The following is a 15,223-nucleotide window of genomic DNA, read 5'->3' on the forward strand; positions in this document are numbered from 1 at the left end:
TGGAGTTCAGCAGAAGGTGCTAACAGATAACTTTGCTGATGTCCAGGTGTCTGTAGTTGATTGCCCTAATTTGACTAAGGAGCCACTTACCTTTCCCGTAAAAGGTATCTGTGGGAAAACTAGAATTGCAGAAGTAGGAGGTGTGCCTTACTTATTGCCTCTTATAAATAAAAAAAAGTTTATGATCTAAATAAAATCTTAAAAGAAATCCAGCTTCCTGGAGCTTTTGTTTTTGGAGCAGGAGCAGGCCCATTTCAGACTCTTGGATTCAATTCTGAGTTTATGCCAGTTGTTCAAACAGAAGGTGAACACAAACCTCCTGTGAATGGAAGTTACCTTGCTCCTGTTAACTCGGCAGAGGGAGTGTGCCTACTAGAGAAATACAGTGAGAAATATCATGATTTGGGGTGTGCATTACTGTCTAATCTTTTTGCCAGTGAAGGCCAACCTGGAAAGGTCATTGAGGTGAAAGCCAAAAGAAGAACTGGAAAACTTAAGTTTGTGACTTGTATGAGACAGACTTTTTTTTTTTTTTTTTCGGTACGTGGGCCTCTCACTGTTGTGGCCTCTCCCGTTGCGGAGCACAGGCTCCGGACGTGCAGGCTCAGCAGCCATGGCTCACGGGCCCAGCCGCTCCACGGCATATGGGATCTTCCTGGACCGGGGCACAAACCCGTGTCCCCTGCATCGGCAGGCGGACTCTCAACCACTGCGCCACCAGGGAAGCCCAAGACAGACTCTTGAAAAACATTATTGAGATAAGCCTGTAGGAATGGGAGGTACTTTCGTGATTCAGAAGAGAAAAGTGAAGATTCACATTATGCCAGCAGAATTTTCTTCCTACCCATTGAACTCTGATGAAGACTTGAATAAATGGTTACGTTTTTGAGATGACGCCTCCTTTGGTTTGCCAGTTTTTATCTCCAGAGACCCAGGGTTTGATTTGTGGTTGGAGCACACTCATTGTTTCAGTCATCATGAAGAAGGTGGGCACTACCATTATGACACCACCCCAGAGGCAGTGGAATATCTTGGATACTTCTTACCTGCAGAGTTTCTCTATTGCATTGATCAACCAACAGGGACCCATTCATTTGGGCGAGATTAAATCAACTGATACTCGTTTGACTGATTAACTCATTAATTGATACTAATATAAAGCCTAATAGAAGTGATCTCACTACTTAAGGCCCATTTTTTTTGGCCTTTGAAATGAAAGGTATGTCGACACTGTGCTCTGTATTACTTCACAGATCTATCTGAAAGGGATTATTGGGAACAAAGATACATGATGGAGATGTTCTTCATTCTTTTTATTCTAAAAATCAGTCTTATGTTTATAATTAAATATAAACAGGATTAAGAATCAAGTGATTATTCCTACTAGCTAATAGTAATAATTTACATTTGTATAATAGTATTCAGTTTTTCAAATTAGTCTTACAACTGCTAAGTGGATGTTTCTGGGTATTAGAAAAATCAGTGTTGGAAATGTTCATAGTTGTTAAATCTTTCTACTGAATTTCTGAAATCCATTTTAGAAGTCAAAGTACACTTTTTTCATGGAATAAGGTGGTCAGAGGGAGCAACTTTACTCCTTTTGGTGATGTTGAACCATACTCAGAAGTTTGCAATTTGCCTTTAACAAATATTAGCAACCAGACGGTTAGCCATGATTCCTCCTTTGTTTGGACTGTCAGTTGGAAGCAGTTTCTGCCTTGTTGGTTATTTGCAAGAAGAGAATTGAAAAGAAACAGCATCAAAATACAACCTCAAGGTTAGTATACTCTATAAATGAGACTATTGCTAAATATGACTACTGTCCTTCATGAAATATAAAATTATACCTTTATAATTGTAATGGTTGAAATTTTCTTCAGTGTTTTTCTATAATAATCATTAGCCAAAAACAACTCTCTAATCTTGTAATGCCAACACTGTTCAGATTTAGGAGCTTTTTAGTACTAAGTATATAATAAATTGTCACGAAATATTTTTTGTCTTTGGATGTTAACTATAACATGTCCTGTGAGTATAAATTCCTAAATATTATTTTAAAATAAACACTAGTTTGTACCAAAAGAAATGAATAAAAATTTTACATTCATTAAAAAAAAGTGGTTTTTGTAATTTGCAACAATGTTTTCACCACAAAGGCAGTTTTCTCCAATGTTCCATCTCTTTCCAGAAGCACATTTCAATAGATACAACACAATGTACATCAGTGACAACTTGCCGGTCAGTCAACTTGTGAATAAAGAGTAACTGTGTGAGGTGATGGCTGTTACCAAAACTTACCACCATGATCATTCCTCAATACATATATATACATATAGCAAATCATTATGCTGTACACCTCAAACTAAGACAATGTTATATGCCAACTATATATCAGTAAAACTTGGGGGGGGGAACACCGTGATTAAATGTGAATCTCTTTGGAAAGTCCTCCCCTGCCCTGCAGATTTCATCAATGCGTTCCTGCAGCTCCCCTCTGTGTTCCACGACCTAAGCTCCAGCTGGCGAGGAAGCCAGACGTGGGAAGAGACGTCGGGTTGCCGGTGACGAGTCACCTCACCTCATGGCATCACAGACCTCTGGGCGAGCCGTCTCTTGGGGCTTTCTGTGGCGAGGGGCCTTCCTCCCCACCCCACTCTGCTCCTCGGCACTGTGAGGCTCACTCATCACAGAGGTCCACCCCATCGCATCCAGCCCAGGCTTTGGGACCAGGCTGGTTGTATTTTTAACTCCAACTGCTATAAATATGCCCCTTGGAGTGTCCACTTCCTCCCTCCTCCATGGACACCTGTCCCTGGCCAGGCTCAGTCAGCCATCTGACCTGACACAATGCGATTTTCGATGACTGCTTTAGGATAATCAAGTTTCACATGTCGATCTTAAGGGGCCTGGGGAAGGGGGGAGGTCAGGAGCTCGGAACAAAACCGGGGGAGAGGCACTGGCTTTGCAAATGTCTTTCTTTCCTGGGTAAGGACCAGGCTCATGGCCTCCCCTGTACTTGACTACAGCCAGCAAGAGGGCCACACGGCATCCCTTAAGATGAAGTGAGCTAAAATCCAACCTTCAAATAACTTTCCACCTACCATGTGAAAATGCCAACTCATCCTATTAAAAGTACTTGACAAGCCTAGAAGCTGGCTCTACTTCCAGCTCACAAAGCCCTTCTCTTTCTTAGTTTTTTTTATTTTCATCAAAGTAATATGTATGCTTGGCTTCAAAAAATAAAATTTGTTTGAACAGTTCCATGTCATAAAAACCCGGCTTCCCAGCAGTATTTTAGCCTTGCTGGTTCTCAGCACCACTCTGGACCGTGGGAGGTAGGTTCTGCCCATCAGCTGACCTCCCACACCTTTGACCTGGAGCCTCGCCTCCTCGTGGCGAGGAGCCTGCTGCTCTCAGCAGGGCAGTGGGCGTCCAGGCAGTGGACGTTTCTGCAGCCCAGTGTGGAACCACCGTAGAAACCCAGCCTCTTCACATCTCCCCGTGATTCCTGGAGCTCCAGCTAGTCCTTAAACTCCTGTCTTCTGAAGAAAAAAGCTAGAGTGGATTCTGTCGTCTCAACGAAGAACTCTGACAATAAAGGATTATAGGTTCCTAATGAAAAACAGCAGCCCCACCCTAAGTCCCACTCCCAGTGGCAACGCTGGAACCATTTTAGTCAATGATTCTGGTACATATTAACTTTAGAGCCAGTGTTTTCACAGGATTTTTCTGAACTTAACGCAACTACCTACTTCTATTTTTTCCTCTTTCATTCTCCAAATATATTTATATGTTAATGATCCACTTTATATTAACTATGTAAATACTGACTGTTGAGTTAAGCCATGTACTTCTCATGTGACTTTTATGTCTTAACTGTTTTCCAGTTGTTTAGTTTTCTGAGCAAAAAAAGATCTATTGTTCTCAGACCTAGGATGAGAATGTTTACGCACTTTGCCCAAGATGCCCCAGAGAACAGATAATAAGGGTGCAATGTGAACGTACTTTGTGTTCTGAAGGGGCTTGCCATCCTTCAGGTATGCAAATTTACAAAATACACCCCAAAATTTCGTAAGGTCAGCAGTGATACACAGGAGACAAAATCCAGAACTGAATTCTGTTCCGACAAGATGATGGCAGCCAAGCCAACACCACAGACTCTCAACATCCATTGATTTACAACTATTCTCAAAAGGTTATAGGACTTCCCGGGTGGCGCAGTGGTTAAGAATCTGCCTGCCAATGCAGGGAACACGGGTTTGAGCCCGGGTACAGGAAGATCCCACATGTCGCAGAGCAACTGAGCCCATGAGCCACAACTACTGAGCCTGCGCTCTAGAGCCTGGGAGCCACAACTACTGGGCCCACGTGCCGCAACTACTGAAGCCTGCGTGCCTAGAGCCCGTGCTCCGCAACAAGAGAAGCCACTGCAATGAGAAGCCCGCACACCGCAACGAAGAGTAACCCCAGCTCGCCGCAACCAGAGAAAGCCCGCGTGCAGCAACGAAGACCCAATGCAGCCAAAAAAAAAAAAAAAAGATTATAAAAGTCAATGGCGTGGAATAATGCAGTTTTGCTAAGCCTCCATTTCTTTCATTTTCTCTTAGGCTTCAAATATTTATTTGTATGGATGGATCAATCGATTTTAAAATTTTCTTGCTTTTTAAGAATTACCAAGGTAATAAATTGGCCCTGGATCAAAGTTGAATAATCCACAAACAAATAGAGTTAAAGGTGTGTCTTCTTAACTCCCTCCCCACCCTGCTCCCCACCCTCTATAGGAGGGTGTTCCCTTCCAGACTCCCCTGAGTGGGAGGCGTGAGGCAGGTGGTCACCCGGCCAGAGGCTGTGAATAATCAGCTCTGCTGTGAGGGAACCCAAGTGCAGAGTTTTGCTCTGCCCTATAGTAGCTGAATGACCTTGGACAAGCTCCTTGGGCTCTGAGCTCTGGCCACCCCTCTCCAGCACACAGACAGCAATGTGTGCCTCATAGGCTCGTGCGGGTGCATCTCACCCAGTGTGGACCCAGAACCTTGGGACTCCCAGGGACCCCACCTTGCTGACCTCCCAGCAGCTGAAACTCAGCGCATTCTTATTGTTCCAACTCATCAGGGATAGAAACTTTAGCCTGTGTATATATAGTACTTAAATCGTTTTTCTCGTTTTTAAGTAAACTTAAATTGATTAGTAGCTTTGTCGAAAATAGCCCTTAAAAAAGCCAAATGCTATGTGTCAGTGGTGGAAGATTTTTTTTTAAATTAAGAAAGTGATGGTCCTCAACCAAGAAATTCAAAATTGGGGGTAAACTAAGGAGTGAAATTTTAGCTACGGTGTTGCCTTGGAACAAGGATGTGGACAGATGCCTCCTGCTGTGCTGTATAAACAAAAATGAATGAGGACAGCATTTGTAGAACTCTCCTCAGCAGAGGCTCTAAGGGGTGCAGAATCGTGCAGGTGAAAAATATTCCTGAAAATCAGAGCTCTGATTGCCTCGGGGTCAGGGGCGAGGACTGTCCCGGAAACCACGAGAAACCAGATGGAAGTAGGCATGGCTGGGAGTCACAGAAAACACCTCCTTAGCCAAAACGTGTACAGATGATTAAAAAAAACTCCAAAATATCCCATGAAAAACCTTTCTGTTGCCCAAGGAAAGTGCCAGAGAAGAAGGGGACCTTGAGAGGCTGGACTGAGGGTGGTGCAGAGGCCGAGGAGTGAGGACACTGCTCTGAGCATCTGCGTCACTGCCGGGGCTGCGCCCGCAGGGTCCGAGGTCCACTCCGCCCGTGGAGCACCCCCAGGTGCTGAGGGGCTCGGTTCCCCTCATCCCGCCCCAGATAGAGGTGTCCTCTCTCACTTGTGACCTCGAGTGCCCCATCCCGTGTCCCCCCCCTTTCTCTGTGTTTACTCTCAGAAAAGGGTACAACGAATTCATTTACACTCGTGTGTGTGACAAGACAGTCACCTGCACTTAGCAAAGCTGGCACACTTGTCACTGTTACCTACCCAAATTCAGATTTTTGGTGTCAACTTTTCCATTAGCAACTAGCAGTTTGTGTTAAAATACACGTCATGGGCAGCATCTGGTGACAGGACACAGGGAGAGGACCAAGTGAAGGGGGAGGGTTGGAGTGATGGGTCTGCAGGCCAAGGAACACTGAGGATGGCCAGCAACCACCAGAATCCGGGAAGGCCTCCCAGCTGGTGTCAGAGGAAGCCCGGCCCTTCTGGCACCCGGAGTTGGACTTCCAGCCTCCAGAACCAAGAGACAATACACGGTGTGGTACCTCATTCAGCAGCCCTAGCAGCCAGCACAGATGTGGTATTTCATGGCCTCTGGCTAACACGATGTGGAGTGTCCTGTTAGGCCTCACTAACCCACAAGCAGCATCTTGCATGCCATGTGCTGACCAGCAGGGCTTGATGGCCCCTTTCACATGGCCTCTCATTGGAAGGAAGGTCAGGGCCATGCCAGAAAGCAGTCCAAGTCACAATTGTGCAGAAAGTCACAATTGGGTATAGGTCTCTGGGAGCTAGCAGGGCATCTGGCATCATGAAGTGGCTCAGAAGTGAGTTTGAATCCTATTTTCTCAGGTGACACAGTTCCCTCTGAGGACTCCGGCCCAGACTCTACTGGCGATTCACCTACTGGACCAGAATGAAACAGCAGGAAAGGCACCCCAGTCACCCACTGCCCCACAGCAGATGGTGTTGGGTGGAATTCAGCAAGGATACACGTCTACACCCGCCTCTGGAATCCAATCACATCTTCAGATACAGGGTCTCAGTGGAACTCGGGCCTCTGGACTGATAGCATTTCTACTAGATTCCTCTCCCGAGCTGGATCCTCACACCAAGGCAATGGGTGGATCTGTCTAAAGAGGACAGAACAAATCTGGGGAGAGCCTGAGTCATGGCAACCAGGAGAGCAGATCCCATCCTGGACGTGGATCCCAGGCAGGGGGAGGAGAAGTGCTCAGGAGGGCGTGGGGACCAAGCAAGCACGCTGGGCCCGGCCCATTTGGGTTCTGAGCCTGTGGCCTAGGGCGGAGGGCTGCTTTATTTATTTATTTATTTTCACATCTTTATTGGAGTATAATTGCTTTACAATGGTGTGTTAGTTTCTGCTGTACAACAAAGTGAATCAGCTATACGTACACATATATCCATCCCCATATCCCCTCCCTCTTGAGCCTCCCTCCCACCTGGAGGGCTGCTTTTAAGAATAGGACCAGCCTGTGAACAAGAGGCCTCTTGTTTCCCCTGTGGAGCTAAGGAGGATTCGTCTGTGTCCTTCACAGGCAAGCTTGTCAGATAGGATACAGGACACCCAGTTAAATCTGAATTTCAGATCAACAATGAGTAATTTTTAGTATAAGTATGCAAATATTACATGGGACATCCTTAGACTACGACAATGAAAAATCTTTATGTAAGCGTGTTCCCAATATTGCACAGGACATACTAAAAAAAGATTCATTGTTTATCTGGAATTTTGATTTAACCCGCGCCCTGTATTTTTATTTGCCAAATCTGGCAGCCCTATCCCAGGCAACAAAGACAGCACCTCCTTCAGCATCACATTTCTCATCAACACTCAATAAATACCCACATACAGGAGGAAAACATCCACTGGGCTGCAGAGAAAACAGGGATATCTGAACAGGCAGAAACATAGCACATTAAGCTCCTCTTCCTGCCTCAAACAGCTTGAAGGTCGTGGTGATGACAGCCCTTTAGAAACTCAACCCAAACAGTCCTTTTTTCCAGACCAAATCCTAGTGAGTTGCAGGAGATCTCGATTTCTTTTATGATTCTACTCAAAGACACCATCTTGAATGTAGCTGGCCATGCCAGGAACGTGGTTTGGGACGGGGCCCAGCGCAGTTTTTCCCAGAGCTATTATAAGGAAGTAGTCATGAAACAAAATGCATCTGTGTGGTTGAAACTGCAGTGCTGACCCAAAATATTTCTGATGTGTGGAACTAGCTGGCAGGCTGAGAACCTGAGAAAACACAAAGAGCTGTCTGGCTGTTTGAGATGCCCAGAGCCTCCAAGGGTGGCTTTTGCTCCATGCTATTAGCTGTTTTCCAACAGGCAGGGAGCCAAGGCAGGCAACTCCCGGGGAGACATGTTGGCGGACACAGTTCGGCCCTGACAGCTTCATCTGGAGGACAAGCAGGGGTGAGAGGGAGGTAGCACTAGGGGATCAGAGGGCAGAGGCCCAAGCCCGCCTCTGGGTGGCGCCCCAGAGCCCGGCCCGTGCAACCCACTCCCTGCAGCCACCCTGTGAAGTCGCATCTGTTTTCTCCATTTCACAAATGGGGAAAGTGAGGTTCCCTCGGTTACCTGAGGGTTAAAAGTCAAACTCAGTTCTTTGTAATCACACTATTTTTTGCACGTGGTTCAACATCCAGAAGTTACTTAGGGATACGGTGAAAAGTTTGTCTCCCCAGGCCCTGGCCTCCTAGCTCCCCTCCAAGAAGGTGATTGACATTGTCCATTTATTATATGTCCTTCGAGAGAGATTTTATAAATATGTTTTTTTCTGCTTTTCTTGTTTTAGACAGTCACCTGAAACCAAGCTCTTTCAGTCTTTCTAACTAAAAAAAAAAAAAAAAGGAAAAAAAGAGTATTTCCCCATTACAAAATACGGTCAATTTAAGAAATTAGAGAAAATGGAAAGAATACACTATCATCTCCTGCCCTACTCCTCAGAGGCCACTACTGCTAACCGTTGGGCCTTTCACTCCAGAATTTTCACAGAGGTGTTATTTGTAAACAACTTTATGTGTCCTCTTCCTACTGCACTATAGTTACCTCTTTGGACAGAAAGACAAGGAAAAGAAGAAGAGAAGAAGAAACAAGAGCAAATAATTTGTCCAGAGGGCGTGGGGCTTGTGGGCAGGAAAGGCCAGTCTAGGGAGGAAGTGAACACTTACTCATCCTTCTGAGAACACTTTTCTTTTTTTTTTTTTTTTTTGAGCCCCAAGCACCTGCTCTGTGGGAACACAGATCCGATCAAAAATCAGAGACCAGGGCAAAATAATAGATCAACAGGCCATTTCAACGCTGTGCGATAAGTGTTAAAACAACAGGAAGCTGGGGAGCTGAAGCCAGAGGAGGTGGGAGACAGAGCCGGGTCCCCAGGAGAGGGGCACTGGAGCTGAACCTTGACCCAGAGACCCATGGAGTCAAGCCAGGTGATGAGTGGAGGGGGCATTCCCATGGAGAAAGGGACTGCAGAATTAGAGATCAGTTAGTAAGGCAGCAGGAATGGCAAGAGGCAGGAAGGGACAGGTGGGTCCTATGAAAGGAATGTTGGCTTTATCCCAAGGATAACGTGAAGCTCTCGCAAATCACAAAGCAGGAAATGGGCACAGTGGGATTTGCACTTTGACAATGACCAAGTTGGCTGCTGGGGGAGGAATACATTAGGAGTGGACACAGTGGAGGGGAGTCTGGAGACTGGAAAACTAGTTAGGGCAGTGCTGCATCAATCCAGGTGAGAGAAGATGGTGGCGTGAACAGAGGCTGTGGTAACCCTACGGACGGAGAGAGAAGGATGAATTCTTAAAGAGGTTACGGATGTAGATATGCTGACTGATTGGGGAAAAGAATGGCTTCCAGAATGAGTCTTGGGCATTTCTCGATTCAAAATTCTTCTCTGGTTTCCCCTCTTCTACAAAAGTTTAAGCTTCTAAGCTTGACCTGAAGACTGTCAATGACATCATTTCAACCTTCCTTTGATGATCTCTCTCTGTCTCTGTGTCTCTGTCTCTCTCCTTCTCTCTCAACTTGTACTTGAGCCATAGTGGAATGCTGGTGATTCCCCAAGCACACCCTCCCTTTGCCCAATGTTCTCCTCCACCCATCTGGACTTCCTGAAGCCTTCAAGCCCAGCTCAATGCCACCTCTTCCAAGAAGCTTTCCCAGACCTGCCTTCCTCTTTTTCCCTGTACTCATTTGGAACTAACCTCCTCTCAGCTCCAGCAGTACTTTGCTTCTCCATCTGCTGAAACACCACAACCTACATTTTGATTTTTGTGGAAGTGTCTTATTTTCACTACAAAGTTAAAGGTTCCTTGAAGGCAGAGACTGCAGCTCTCTTGGAAGCTCAAGGAATGTTTGTTGAGTTGAAATGAGCATTCACTGGGGAAACCAAGTTCAGAGCCAAGAAGGTTTGTGAAATAAAGGAGAATCGGGCAGGCCTGGGGTTCAGTGGGGTAAATAGGGTCAAACCTGTGAGAAGACCCTGAGGAAGGATCGGCAAAACCATAGTTACTGTTAAAGTCGTGACCTCTGGCCTGGGACAGAGGCTGATGCCCTGAGTTTAGGCTTCCTCCTTCTGTCAAGAAGCAAAGATTCACAGATGCTGGTAGACCCTGAATAGAGCAGGACCAGGGACGAGGCCTTGGGAGATGTTTGGAGTCAGACTCCGACCCCATGAACCGCGATGAGAACCCAGACATTTTCACGAATTCCCTGCAGCCATTAGATACCCTCCCATCCCCTCCTGGAATAAGAAACATGCTTCCTTGTCTTACTCTCCTCACTGTCAACTTTTACTACTTGTAGGAGCCTGCAGTGACCACAGGCCAGCCTGGCACTGCCAGAAAGCTCCCATAACTCAGCCTCAAGGCAACTCTTTCTAGTGGAGCATTTCGCTTTCAACATCGGGTTGGAGGCAGTGAGGAAGCAAGCTGCTGATATCCGCAGCCTGAGCAGAGAGGTCAGCGTTCTGGGCTCCGCCTCCTGTGCAGGTTCCCAGAGACCAAGATGTGTCCTTGTCCCCTCCAGATGGTACCTTCTGCCTGGAGAAATGAAGGACCAAACAGGAGAAGAGAGAAGGTCCGCAAGGTCTTCTCTAAAGCACAGGAGAGAAAGCAGTTTGGGGCGCCCCACTGGTAAGAGTGAACACCTTCCAGATGAGAAGTCTGAACGGGCTCCAGGTGCCCACCTGCAGGCCCGGGGAACTGCAGGGCAGTGGGAGAAGCTTGGAAGCTGCCAGGATGGCACTTGGCCACCTCCGCAGCCTCCTGGCCGGAGCCCCGGCTCTGTGTGAGGGGCACTGGGCCGTGAGAAGAAAAGAGGGGAGTGATTAGTAGAAATATTGAGAGGAAGCAGCAAAGGGCAGGACGGGATGCTTCAATGCAGTTGAAGGCTGCTCGGCAGTGGAGGGGCATCCAGACATGGAAAGAAGGACCAGCTCTGCGGTCGCTCATGTGCTGCTCCCTCAGGCAGGTCGGAGGCCAGGCTGAGGGGCGACATGGACAAAGCCCTCAAGGAGTTCCCCGTCAACTGTGTGCAAACAGAGAAGCCCACAGAATGACAGAACACAAATGGCTCCCGCAACGCGAAAAGGGGCATCGGAGGATTTCCAACAAAGAGCTTTCAGCTTTCGGCTTTCAGCTCGGATTGAAGAGATCAGCAGAGATGGCTCTGAAGACTGAGCAGGATCTTGATCTGTAGCGGCTGAGAGGACAGTGTGAGGAGATAAGAAGGAAGGAGACGGTAAGGAGGTGACAGCAACAGTCGGTAAAGAGATGACAGCTGAGAGGCCGTGAGAGGAGAGACAGGTGACAGAGACCTTGGGAAGATTCCAGCCTCTTCCGAACTCAAGAGACAGGTGTGACCTGAGGTGGAACTAGAAAAGGGGATAGAAATGGACCTGAGGGTCAGAGGAAGGGGATTCTGGAGTGTCCAGTGCCCTGTAGGAATGTCCTACATTATATGTCCTGTGGTGGCCACTCAGGGGTTAGGAAAGGTACTGCAGACCCCCGGACTCCCATCTTCCCCGAGGTCCAGCACAGGTGAGGGACCCTCCCTCCAGCCCGCCTGCCCCGGAGGCCCTACCTGTTCCAGCTCCCCTCGAACTTGGCCACGGGACATGGCAGAGACTGCCATGCACCCCAACTCCCAGCCCGCAACCCTGCCCCTCAGCTCCCCCGGGCCTGTTGACGCCAGCCAGCGGGGGGGGGGGGGGTCCTACCCAGTTCCCTAACTTACACTGAGGCTCAGAGAGGTTCAGCCACCTGCTCAAGGCCTCAGAGCCTCAGGAAGTAGAAGCCAGGTTCAGACTAGGGATAGAGCCTGATGCTGGTCCCGGCACGTGTCCCGCGGAGGCAGCCGGGCGAGGGGAAGGCGGGGACCTGACTCACCTTTTCTAAACCTCAGCTCACTCTCCTGTAAAAACCACTTTAGGGGGTTGATTTGAGAATTAAATTATTTTTAAAATAGAGGATGGGGGACTTCCCTGGCAGTCCAGTGGTTAAGATTCCGTGCTTTCACTGCAGGGGACATGGGTTGGATCCCTGGTCGGGGCACTGAGATCCCGCATGCCTGTATGGCACGGCCATAAATAAATAACTAAATAAATATTTAAAAAATACAGTGGGTGGTGGGAGGAATTGGGAGATTGGGATTGACATATATACACTATTGATACTATGTATAAAATAGACAACTAATGAGAACCTACTATATAGTACAGGGAACTCTACCTAATGCACTGTGGTTACCCAAATGGGAAGGCAATCCAAAACAGAGGGGATTTACGTATATATATGGCTGATTCATTTTGCAGTAGAAGCTAAGACAACATTGTAAAGCAACTATACTCCAATAAAAATTAATTTAAAAAAAGAAGCAATCCAGTTTAAATGAGACCATTAGGTGGGTCCCAATCCCATATGACTGTGTTCTTATAAAAAAGGGAAATTTGGACACATAGACAGACACACACAAAGGGAAGATGATGGGAGGACAGTGAATGAAGATGACTGTCCACAAGCCAGGGAATGAGGTCTGGAGCAGATTCTCCCTCACAGCCTCAGGAGGAACCAACCCTACTGGCACCTTGATCTCAGACTTCCCACCTCCAGAACAGAAAGACAGTACATTTCTATTGTTTAAGCTGCCCAGTCTCTGTATTTGGTTAAGGCAGCCCCAGCAAACTAATATACTTCCTGACCTGCATAAATAAATAGATAAATAAATAAACAGATAAATAAAATACAGGGGGAAATATGGGAAGCCTATCCCAGACCCTGGCACACAGTTTAACTGAGCTGACTCCCCCCCTGCCTGCTGCTTCGCATCCCAGCACCTCCTCTGAGAACTAGGTGGAGGAACAAGGTGGGGGAGACTATTCCCCTCTCCATCCACTTCACAGCACTCCAGGTCACAGGTCCTAGGGCCCAGTGCCAAGATCAGAGGGCCATGGAGCTCTGGAGGAGAGCTCATTCACAGGCAAAGAGAGGGGAACCCAGAAAAGAGGAAGGGCCCTGCAAAGCATCACGTTCGTTGCCAGTCGAGGCAGCGGTGGGACAGTGCAGCCCTCAGACACAGGTCACCGAGCCTCCTCGGTGTGGCCAGGCCCTCCGAACCCCCACCGCATGGGGTGGTCCAGGCAGATGGGTGCCTTGCCCACAGGGAGCATACACTTCAGCAGGGAGGCAACAGTGACACAGGGCTGCCGAGGTAAGGAGACTGGGAGAGGAGGGGGCTCCATCAGGAGGAAGAGTTAAAGATTCAGAAGTGTGTGTGGTGTGGTTCTTCCCTAGCGGCGCAGTGGTTAAGAATCCGCCTGCCAATGCAGGGGACACGGGTTCGCGCCCTGGTCCAGGAAGATCCCGCATGCCGTGGAGCAACTAAGCCCGTGTGCCACAACTACTGAGCCTGCGCTCTAGAGCACAGGAGCCACGACTACTGAAGCCCACGAGCCACGACTACTGAGCCCACTTGCCACAACTACTGAAGCCTGTGCGCCTAGAGCCCGTGCTCCGCAACAAGAGAAGCCACCGCAATGAGAAGCCCGCGCACCGCAAGGAAGAGTAGCCCCTGCTTGCCGCAACTAGAGGAATCCCGTGCGCAGCAACAAAGACCCAACGTAGCCAAAAATAAATAAATAAATATTTTTAAAAAGTGAGAGGGATCCAGAGCATGGGGCAGATGGGGAAAGAAACGCCCCGTTTACTGCAAGAAGGAGAAGGGGTGGGGGAGGTGGAAGCAGACAGGACTGCAGGTCTGGGGGCGTCTCCGGGGGCACGTTCACTCTTCTGTAGCTCAGGGTCTGCTCCTCTGCATCACTTCGCGGTTACCTGAGCCCCTCCATCCACGTTGTCATCATGGCTTCCAGCGAAAACAACTCTCTTTGCATTTCGTACGCGAATACACCACCACCTACCCATTCTGCTGTTGATGGACACTTGGGTTCTTTCCAGTCTTGGGTTATTTGAAACAATGCCACTGTGCACATTCGGACACACCTCTGTTAATTCCTAGGAGCATATGTGGGGGGTATAAAGGTAGGAGTAGAATTGCTGGGTCACACGGTATGTATATGTATTTTCAATGTTAGGAGACAGCCATCAGTTTCCTAAAGTGATTGCTCTAATTTACTGCCACCAGTAATGCATGAATTTTTCAGTAGCCTCACATCCTGGAAGTCAGTTTCTAAAATTTTAGACATTCTGTAGGTGGGTAGTGGTATATTATTGTGATTTTAATTTTAATTTCCTTGATTAGTAAAGCAATTGAGCGTCCTTTCATATGTTTATTAACCCTCTGGATTTCTGTTTTTGTAAAGTTCATTCTCTTGCCAATTTTTCTGCTGGGTTATCTGTCCTTTTCTTATGGATTGGCAGCACATCTTTAAATATTCTAGATAGAAGCTGCTTTGTCAGCTAGACAGGCTGCAAGCATTTTTTCCCAGTCTGTGCTGGCCTTTCTATTCTCCCCCTAGTGTCTTTTCATGAACAGAAGTTCCTAATTTTAATGTAGGCAAATGTATTGATCTTTTTTAAAAACAAAAATAGTGTTAATGCAAGGTCAGGAAAATATTCTTCTATGTTATTTATCTTCTAAAAGTTTCATTGTTTTACCTTTCACATTTAGTGCACAGCCTATCTGGGGTTGACTTTCTGTCTGGATCCGGACAGATGCAGTTCTTTTTCACATATGCAATGTCATTTTTTTTTAAATAATATTTTGCTAAAATTTTAAAGTTTGGCTTATCTCCATGAACATAACAGGTATTGTGATTTTACAGTTTCTGTCTAGTTAACTGCACCTTAGAGTATCTCTGAGTCTATTCCTAGTGCCTGTTGGTTGTGCTGATTCTTTTATTTGCCTCAGCGCCTCACGTAGTGGGTTATATTTGATCTTGCATGGATTATTGCAGTTTTACAATTGTTTATAGAAATAAGCTGTGACCAAGCATAGG

At 47.2% G+C, this 15,223-nt stretch overlaps 1 pseudogene; it reads left to right on the forward strand.

Annotated features, from left to right (window-relative positions):
• The first annotated feature begins 282 nt into the window (after positions 1-282).
• On the forward strand, positions 283-1,156 carry LOC138842579 (ester hydrolase C11orf54 homolog; annotated as a pseudogene).
• The last annotated feature ends 14,067 nt before the right edge of the window (positions 1,157-15,223 follow it).

This window comes from Globicephala melas, chromosome 2 (genome assembly GCF_963455315.2).
Source record: "Globicephala melas chromosome 2, mGloMel1.2, whole genome shotgun sequence".
Lineage (NCBI taxonomy): Eukaryota > Metazoa > Chordata > Mammalia > Artiodactyla > Delphinidae > Globicephala > Globicephala melas.